Consider the following 9856-nt stretch of genomic DNA (forward strand, 5'->3'; position numbering starts at 1 on the left):
AAATTGTTCGATTTTCAAACGAGAAAAAAAAACACACACTCGCACACACTCAAAATCGCGTCAAAGTCCTGCGTGAAGCGAAAGGTGAAATGGAAATAAAATTCTCATTTTGACTCCTACCTGCTTAACTGCTCTTTTGCCACGGAAACATAAACAGCTTCGGGAGTGTATCCTTGGGAAAAAAACGGACCTTCCATTTCGCGTTCTCCCCTGATTCGCATCCTGAAAAGCCACAACAGTATGCGTCGAGCTTTCGCAAGGTACCAGCAATCATGCGTTAATGTTTGACCCAGGTTACGTCAACGGTGCGAATGTTTCGGGAGCTCCTGCACGTGCGATTGGGTTCCTCAATCAAAACGACCGTCTCGACAGCGGCCGTTGATTCGGTAAAGCCACCGCCACCGAAGAGAAAATCAACCGACCGGAAAAGCAAACCATCAAACCACCCTCAAACCGTAGACTTGGCGGGCGTGGGTTGGTGCGTGAATTTTCGAGGTGAAGCAAAAACCAAAATGAAATAAAAGCGAGTGATACAAACTAAAAACACGCTTATTATGCTGCTCCTGGCGTTCGAATATTCATGCCAAGGGTCGATCGCTGTTGGTGGAGGCGATTTTTTGCCTTCCTTATCCCAGCGGATGATTTTTCATCTCTATCGGCTGTAGCCGTCATAATTCAAACAAAAACACTTTATATATTTATAATGCTCGACTTGCATCCACGAAACACAAGCCAATTCTGGGGAGGGCATTGATCTTGGGAGCACAACCTCTACAGAAATCGACCAGGATCAGTTGGTAATAAAAAAATGATCAATCTGGAAAACAAATAATATTTTATTTCGCCACATTATGCTTGGCATTTATTGTTGTTCAAAGAATTTTAAAATTCCTTGAATTTTGGTTGTAGTCAATATCATGAAGCACATTTTGTGTGTATGATCACTGGATTAAAACGTGAAATATGAACCAACTTCTCGTGCGTCTTCATCGATCAAGCTCGATGATCTTCGCTTACAAACTCGCCTGTGCGTACCGGAGTTGGTGTTTCAATGTTTTACCCGAGGAGGAAAAATAGAAATTCAATTTTATTAAATTCGTATTTGTCTTTCGTTTCCTCGTGCAACTTTTCACCAAACGGGCGTGCGGGATGGTGACAATTTACTTTCCGAAACTCGACCGAACCGAGCGCGAGGAGAACCTTCGATCGTAGCGCCCGTGAAAAACTGTCACTGTCGGTTTCCACCATGCGATGCAGAGGGAAAACTCAGCCAAAGTTCCGTCATACCGTCTCCGCGTGGCGACACAGGAACGCCTGGGAACTTTGGGAGGAAATTTGTATGTTGCTTCCGGATGTGCTCGAGGGGACCGGGTTGCCTTCGCCTTGGCGTCAAAAAGCGAACGATTATTTCTGATTGAACTTTTCCGCTTTGCCTGATCCGCTACGGGGCCGGGTTAGGTAAACCAAAAGAGCAGTCGAACAGCACGAATATTGACGAAAGTGAGCAACTCATCGAATTTAACGGGCTGTTCGGAGTGGGCCTACGCCCGATGAAAAACTGTGAAAGTAATGAATTCACAAATTTACCCAGAAACGTGCGTCCTGATAGCGGGGTAAATTTACAGCACAAACACGAAACGATGGCACCGATGCCACAGACGCGCCGCAACGTGCCAGCAGGTGGGAATACTTTGCCCAGAGGTGCGGGAAAAATAGAGGAAAACCGTTGCAACTCGCGCGAATGGCAAGCTTGTGTTTGCGTTGGACTTACTAGAGACGATGTTGATCTTTTTTATCTGCCAAGGGGTGCAGGTGTAGCAGTTTTGGGACGTTCGTGCAATGCAAAAGTAGGCGACGATGCTTTCAAATTAAAAAAGAAAAGCTAAATCAATATTTTGAAAGGAAACAACATTCTATGTTTTTACCTTTTTGTTTATTCAAAGAATACTTAAGCCAAATGGTTTATTGAATGATGATGTTTTGCTCGAGTAATTTTGTATGATTGAACACACCATCCATCTACATGAGTGTTTTATTGCAAAGCTGATAAAGTAATGCATTTTTTTACAAAAATTTCAGAAAATAACTATACTCTAAATTTTTTAAAAAATACATTCCTTTAAGATTTTATGTTGGAATAATTAGCGCTTTACTTATTAAATCTTAAATTGCGAGAAAAAAGAAATCAGCTGGAATGTTTTGTTTCCAAAATTATGATGCCCTTTTAATCTACCCGCGCAACATAATCCTAAATTGCGCCATTTTTTTTTTGATTCACCAGATCTAGCGCAAGTGCAAATCTTTTCAAGCCAATTAATCAACGGTCGCGGAAAATGCGTTAATGCTAGACCGTGTCGGTGTGGAGGGTTTTATTCACCTTAATTAATAAAGTTACCGAAGATTCATAAAAAGGCCCACGACCGTTCATACTTTTCAATCAAAGCCGAAAATCATTTACCGCATCGCAACCTCCCGGTGGTTGTTTTATGTGCCTTTTTTTGCCCCACTCCTAATTTGACCTTTTTCTCCGGCCACCTTCCGTGCGGCAGAGCGTGACGGAGAGATACTTTTCAAGTTCACGCTAAGTAAACGCAAAGTAAACCGCTCGCGAAAATTTGCCAGCACCACTTCGCAGGCTCCCTACGAGTCCCACTGAAACTCCAGCAGAAAGTGGGGACAGTACTTCCCTACGCAAGTAAACCGATACGCCCGTCGAAGGTTAATCAAACATCAGACCCCGACTGGCAAAAGGGGTTCATTAATGTCGGACTGGGGATTAGGGAAAATTGGTCATATGCGGGGCTGCGGCGTATCAGGTGGTCAAGGTAGGCGCAGGTTTTTGTGAAGATGTCTAAAGTATTTCGTCCTGTTTTCATCCCAGCCGAGTGCTACTTTTGGCCGGGGCCAAAATTTCGCCCTTGAGTGGGCTCATTAAATTTATTGCAAATAATGATGCCGAATCACCGCGTCGCCACCGCTGGCATCCGGAAACAATTTGCCAATGTCCGTTTTGGCTCGGCCCTGGCTCGACAAAACGGGCACTGTAAATACAGCTCTGCAGCGGTGAGACCGCACGTAAGCCGAACCTTTTTGGTGAGCCTAGAGATTTTCCAAATTCAGTTACTTCGGGCTTGGAGGGGTGGCTGGAATTTTAGGAATCGCTTTGAAACGTGGCTCAGTCGTGGGGATAGGAATGTGAACGTGATACCGAAGAAATTCCTCGCCGCCCAGAGGCTTCTGAGTTTCCGTGCGATTCGATGTTGCTCAGTAGGCCGTTCTTGGGTTACTAACAACCCAAAGCACGATCATCAGAGAAAAAAAAACGGACCCAAAACGGACTGGCTCGCTTCAGTGAGCTTATTCGAGAAACTGGTTGTTGGGCTGGGGTGATATCTTTTTACATTTTTATAATTCATTAGGCATGTTAATTTGATAAGCCTGCGTGTTGATAAGACATGTGCATTCGCGAAAGTTTCCGTTGATGCCATTCGCTCGATCAGTGTCGTTTTTCACACATTGAAGTGTCGTTTAGTGTGATTATCTTTAATTTACAGTCCTCGGATAAGGCTTTTTCATGTCACTATCTCTAATGCATGTGTGATAGTTTATTACGATGTGTTCCTTTTCCATCACTTTGCATTTTTATGCTTCGAATCAATATTCCCATGCGGCATATTTCGCGTTCGTGAAATGAATACGATCCCCGAGAAGATTACTCTATCGTTCTTTCTCCACGTCTTACCTTCGGCTTGAGCGTACACGGAAAGGGTTTGCTAGCGAGAGGTTTCCTTTCTTAAGCTTTTTCTTAAATGTTTGCCCATTAGCCGTGAAAGGGAACCGAACGACGTGAAATACGCGAAAGGATCGGATCGGACGAAAAAGGAAACAAGCTTAGTGGGGGGTTCTTCTTTAGAACGGGACCGGTGGTTGTTTGTTGGATTCATATTTTTTTCTCTCCAGAACCGACAGATCATGCATGTGTGGTATACACGGTTGACTTGCGAAATTCGTAGCCTCATCATGCAGGAAGCACTCATCTCGGCATCTCGGGCTGCGTGGGACAAATAATTGGATTTATCCGTGGATGTGGACCGATTGATCTTTTCCGGTAGTATCTGCCCTGTGACGTGCTTTTACTTTGAAGGGTTGGATTTTTTTACCATGCCCGTGGTAGAGGACTGCCAGGATTAGCATGAGGGTAGGAATATTTATTTTTAGATTTTTTTTCTTCAATATCAATTCGAAACAAGCCTCACTCGTCCAATTTGGCAACTGTCGGATATATACATCGTTTTAAGCAGCAGCAACAGTTCGCACCGTATGGTTCCTTAAAATGCATTGTATTGCAAAAGAAGCGCTCTAAATCTCGCAACAAAAACGCTATTTTGTAGCAAAAACGTCCAAATCCTCTTAGAGCCCAACAGGGCTGATCGTTCCACTCAACTTAAAGTTTAATGCTTCTTCCATTGCTTCATTTTTTCCTAATACTCCGAGCGTCAAGATTCACAGCCAGCAGGGATTGAATGACGATGAAGAAAAGAAAAAAGGGATCCGTTCAGCAACACATGGCTCCCCCCCAAAATGGCTCCAATGGCCATCATATCATCAAATCAAAATAAATCATCATAAGCCGTACCGGAACGACATTAACAGAATACCGCGCGTCCTGTTCCGCGAACCGTTCGGCACCGTCGCGCTTGGTCAGTTCCTCCCGAGCGGACCCACTTCAGCATGTTGCGGTTGGGGGTTTTAGAAGGATGTAAATCATCATGCTACAATCGTTCCGAACACTCCTCTCAATCGGTCGACATATGCTATGACAGGACGATGTTTTTCTTTTATTTCGTCTCCTAATCCGCGACCACCTTCCACGTGCTGCTTAAGGACCTTACTACCGGACGTGGAAGGGTGCACACATTTACCCGCCATTTATTATGTTTCCGGTGTTGGCTTCCGTAAAATCTCGCACTCACATAAAGATATCAAGTTACACAGTGCGCCCGTGCGGAATCAACCAGTCCGTTCGCACTTTATCAAAATACGGCTCAATTTGTCGGTAATTGGGCGAAAATTAATGTCCTTTGTTTGGCCAGCCGGACGGCGTCGGATGGCTTTTGTGCGTGTGTGTGTGTGTGTGCGAGTGGCGCAAAGAAAAACAAAGGTCAAGAACTCAGGTCGTAAGTACTTTGGCACGTCATATCAAACCCGAAACGTGGGTGGTAGAGTTGCGAGGAAAAGTGATGTAGGTGCGAAATTGTAATTTAATTGAGGCTGTGGTATCAATTAATCGTTTTACCGCAACAATGTGCTGATGGTTGGGATGGCAGCGCCAAACTGGGCGGAGATTGATGGGTGGAATGGAAATTGATATTTGTATCGGGTGGAAATTAATTTGCATGCAAGTGGCATGCAAATTGTTGGTGTAAAATCGTTTGAATCGAATTTTACACCCGAGCGAAACGCACCATACGCGTGTTTCACAACGGCAAAAACAAACCTAAGGTCAAACCTTTTCTGGGGCATCGATATCTTTTTTTGTGGATAAATGAGATATGAGTGTCTCCAGGAAATGCAAGTTGATTAGTGAATAATTGATAATGCAAAACTAAGCCTGATTGATGACACTCACTCCAGAACCGAGCGTCGGGAAGCATCTGATAACTCTGGTAACCCTTATATCCCACATTATCCCCCGTCTGTACCCAAAATCGAGCAGCCTTGCGAGGGCGGTACCATGGTTGCGTGGAAGCAATAATATTTAATTAATTCTGTATTAATTTCACGCCACGCAGCACCTCCACCGTGGCAGCTGTTTGCGTTCTCCCGGATGTGACGTATATGACAAAGATGGAACCGCAAACTCCCTCACGGTGCGATAAAACTCACATTTCCACGCGACAAAGCCGTACGGCTCGTTATCATGCCTTCTGCACGGACGAGGCTGTGTTTAGCAAAACGCCGCATGTTTGACATCGCCACCGGTGCGTTACAGCTTGGGACGCTTTCGCTTTCGCCATTACTAGAGCCTAGCGCACGGATTAAATTCCGATTAACCCGTTATCCCGACCGACGGCTTGGTTTGATGCGCGAGCGAAAGCTCGATCCGGATCTAAAGTAAATTAATTCCACGAACCCGGTACAACGTGGTGTTTTAGTTTCAACGAACGCAGAACGCAAAACAGTAAAAAGAAATGGCCGACAAATGTAACAAACGCAGCATTACTATCGCGAACAAACGCGTCACTGCATCAAAAAGGGCCCGGGATGAGCGTAACAATTTTCGGAAGTCATGTTTAGCACGTCGCTTTTTTGCACCTTTCTCCTCAAGCAATGGAAACTCAATATTGTTTCGCTGGAAGCAAAGACCCAGAGCGCATAAGCGCTCAAGGTGTCAGATGATAAAACAACAATAGTCAGCCAGTGGGTTGGGAAATCTTCTCTTGTGATTAAAATGTACGTTTTAATACCACCACGGTGTTGTTCTAGCGGCATCATTACCGAGACATCAAACGACAAAAGCCACCCGTGCGGTTACTGGGGACATTATTATTTTTTGCGTGGCTTTCTTACTCTAACGAGCGCACTTTCCATCGCTTCCGGCCGTAAGAATCGGGTTCCATTTTTGACACCCCTCCAGCAAGGAGTTGGACACGCCTCGTATCGTCCACGAACGGTCGTTGGTTGAACGGTGTTTAGTTCGCCTTGATCCCCGGACAGGCCGGCAGGACGTAAATCCCACCGAGAACAAGGTTTTAATCTGCCACGTACGAACAGCCGGGCGTCGTGCTTGGGCCGTGTAATCCGCACGAGATTACGAGATATAGAAATGTATTATGCACTTACGTCCCGGGGTCGGTCAGGTGCGGCAGAACCTGGCAGACGGCCGTGGCCAGTCAACGACAAAATTTCCACCCCAAAACCGGATGACGCAGGACGAATTGTGTGGTTCGGGTGGAAACTCGTTTCATGTGGGTTCGAGTTCTGTTCCGCGTGGTTTCAGTCAACCAGATCGAGGACATGCCACCGGACTACATTGTTCGGCACAGGATGTGACCAAAGTCAGGCAAATACACACCCTCTGCTCGACATTCTCGAGGGCGATATCGCGCGAACGACCGGAGGGTGTTTTTCGCTTAACGGCAACATCAGCCGCTCGCATCAGTTCTTTTACATTTCTTCAGCATTATCCTCACGCCGAGATCAAGCAAACGGGCTGACCCGGAACGCGCCGGCATCATTTCCCACGCGGCGCTTTCCGTTCGTGGGTGGGGGATAGTTTTCCGGCCGGTAGTCGGAAAAATAGGCCGGCAGCCGCAAAGCTGACAGAAAGCCTAAAGCTCGCCCGTTAACAGTCCATATTGTCGATTGGCCGGCGGAAAAGCGAAGGAAAACGAACGTGAGGGATCGCCGTTGGTATGGCAACGGGAAGCCAAGCTTCGACGGTTCGGATCTGGACGCATTTGCGCCCCTTCTAGGGCTAGCTTTGTGACAGCGGAGGCCGAATCGGACGTGCCCTTGGGAGGGTGACGGTAAATACTGACTAATCGTGACTAATTCGGGGCTTACTATTTCATGCCAGCGGCTTAGCGGTGACAGGGGCGTGTTTTGTGGCTGCGTGCGTGGCTGGATGTTGGGAAGTTTGTCACGGTTTTATTGCCTGATAACAGACGTTGGCTTGTGAATCAGGCCGCTGAGTGGGGCACACGCGTTGAAATTTTAATTGAGCAGCGTTTTCCGGCTACCATGAAGAGGTAATGGTGATCTAAATTCGGTGAATCATTTGCACGTTATTGTCACACCTGACGTATCGCGTTTCCTGCCGGATGCAATGATGACATCAAAGCAAGCTGTATTGTTGATGTGACGGAAGCCTCCATGACGTTTTCTAAGCCTGCTTCATAACACCGTGCACGCTCTTTTACCTGTTGCGTTGGAATGGTGGCGTCATCAAAAAGTTCCGACGTACGGTAAAGCCCTTTAAAGCCTGGATGGGCTTGAAAAAGTTTGGCTACGCCTGGCATTGACAGGGAAATGGTTCGAATTTTTTTCCAAAGCTAACAGCAGCGTCAACGACACACAACAATCGTATTTGGATTGTTCTTCCTCTCGCACACAGGCACCCTGACCCACCTGTAGTGGTCCCAGGAATTCCAATTGTCGACGTCCGGATTCGATTAGGAATTCATGAGACGTGAAAAAAAAATAATAATAATACGCCCATCGACTGTCGATCAAACGGCCAAGCTTAAGCTTTGCTCTCCTTGCCACCATTGTCCAAACGGCCGATGGCTTAAACGTTGGCAGGATCTTTGCGAGAACTTTTGCGGCCCCAAAACGGAACACGGGTCGTTAAAATGTACTTTCTCACCAACAGCGTCCTGACGGCGACAAACGTCTGTGTGGGGTGTTTGGAAAATCGCGCCACACAATTCCAATTCATATCGCTCGCTGGGCATATGGTTGTGCATATTTTTGGATCGAAACAAAGCAGAGCTGCGAACGAAACAAAAGTGTGCTTCGGAATTAAGGACAAAAGTAAGGGCGAATGCGCCGAAATCCCCGTGCCACACGGGCCGAAGGTGAGTTTTAATGGGCGCCGATATGCCCGGGCGCAGTTCCACGTCGCACGGAAAGCACTTATTTTAATAAATCAAACTTTTGCGCTGTCGCTATTCCCCTGCTGGCAGCACGATCCATCAGCCGGATACGAAGTTGAAACGTCTTTAAACCGTCGTCTGCCTCGGCCTAGCCAACCGGGTCGTCCTTGTGGGTGGGCAGGCTTACGTTGACGTAAAGAACCCGGCGCTAGTTGGGTACGTTTGTTGGAAAATGCTCATTTGTTTCGCCCATTACGGCTGGGAAGTTGTGTAGCTCGGTGCAGCTCGGTTGGGTGCCATTATTGGCCGGGTTGGGCAGCGGAGTGCAGCATTCGGGTGAAGTTGCTCGAGCAACTTTTGCCAAGAATCACGCAAAGCTGCCTCGCTTTCGTCATACGGCGTTGTGGGAATTTGTGGGCCAACCACGCCAAACGCACACAAGTTCAATGATTAAAATAATTCAATTCAAGTATGTTTTCCTTCCGAAGAATGCTGCCTTCAAGGATTGCCACACAAGTCCGGGTTGTGGCTTTGTACCGTTGGATTATTCATGTAAAGCGATCCACCGTCCGGCAAACTGGCTTTTTTGTGCCACAATCTGGTTGGCTTTTTTGAATTAAACATGATCCCGGCCGTCAAGCTCTGCAGCCTAGATGCATCCCCGAGCACGTCGCATCTTAGACGTCGAAGGAGACATACAGCATAGTTTGCCCTATTTCTGTCGTTCGCATCGAGATCCGTCATCCAGCTGTCTGCGGTTATTGCATAGACCGTTTCCCTAGCAACCGGCAGTGACTGAGCAGCTGAGTGAGACTGTGTGTGCCGGAAGTGCTCATAATGAACGCCAGATGGGCAAACTTTTACTCGCATGGCGTGGAACAAAACCTCAACGGGCAAGTTGGCGAGTGTCGAGTGTGGCATATCGAGTTGGATACTGAAAAGAACCCGACCGAGTTGGGCGCAAAAATTACGCCCAAGCGTGTGGGAGAAGTTTTACAGCGCTCTTCTCTTACGGCTCCCCACCGGGCGGCTGGTGGTGCTATTTAAGTCAGTCAGCATGAGGAAGTGAAAAAAAAAAGTAAATCATAACCAGTTGCGCCTGGAAACTGGAAGTAAATTTATTTTGCCCAAAATTTCATTAATGTGCTAATTCCCGGCCTGTGCGAGACGACGAGGAATAAGACGAGGTTCGGGTTTTGCGAGGGCTCGCATTAGTTTCTGCCTTAAATTGTTACGTTCTTTCTCCCTTCAGCAGGATG

The sequence above is a fragment of the Anopheles nili genome, chromosome 3, assembly GCF_943737925.1.
Source record: "Anopheles nili chromosome 3, idAnoNiliSN_F5_01, whole genome shotgun sequence".
Classification (NCBI taxonomy): domain Eukaryota; kingdom Metazoa; phylum Arthropoda; class Insecta; order Diptera; family Culicidae; genus Anopheles; species Anopheles nili.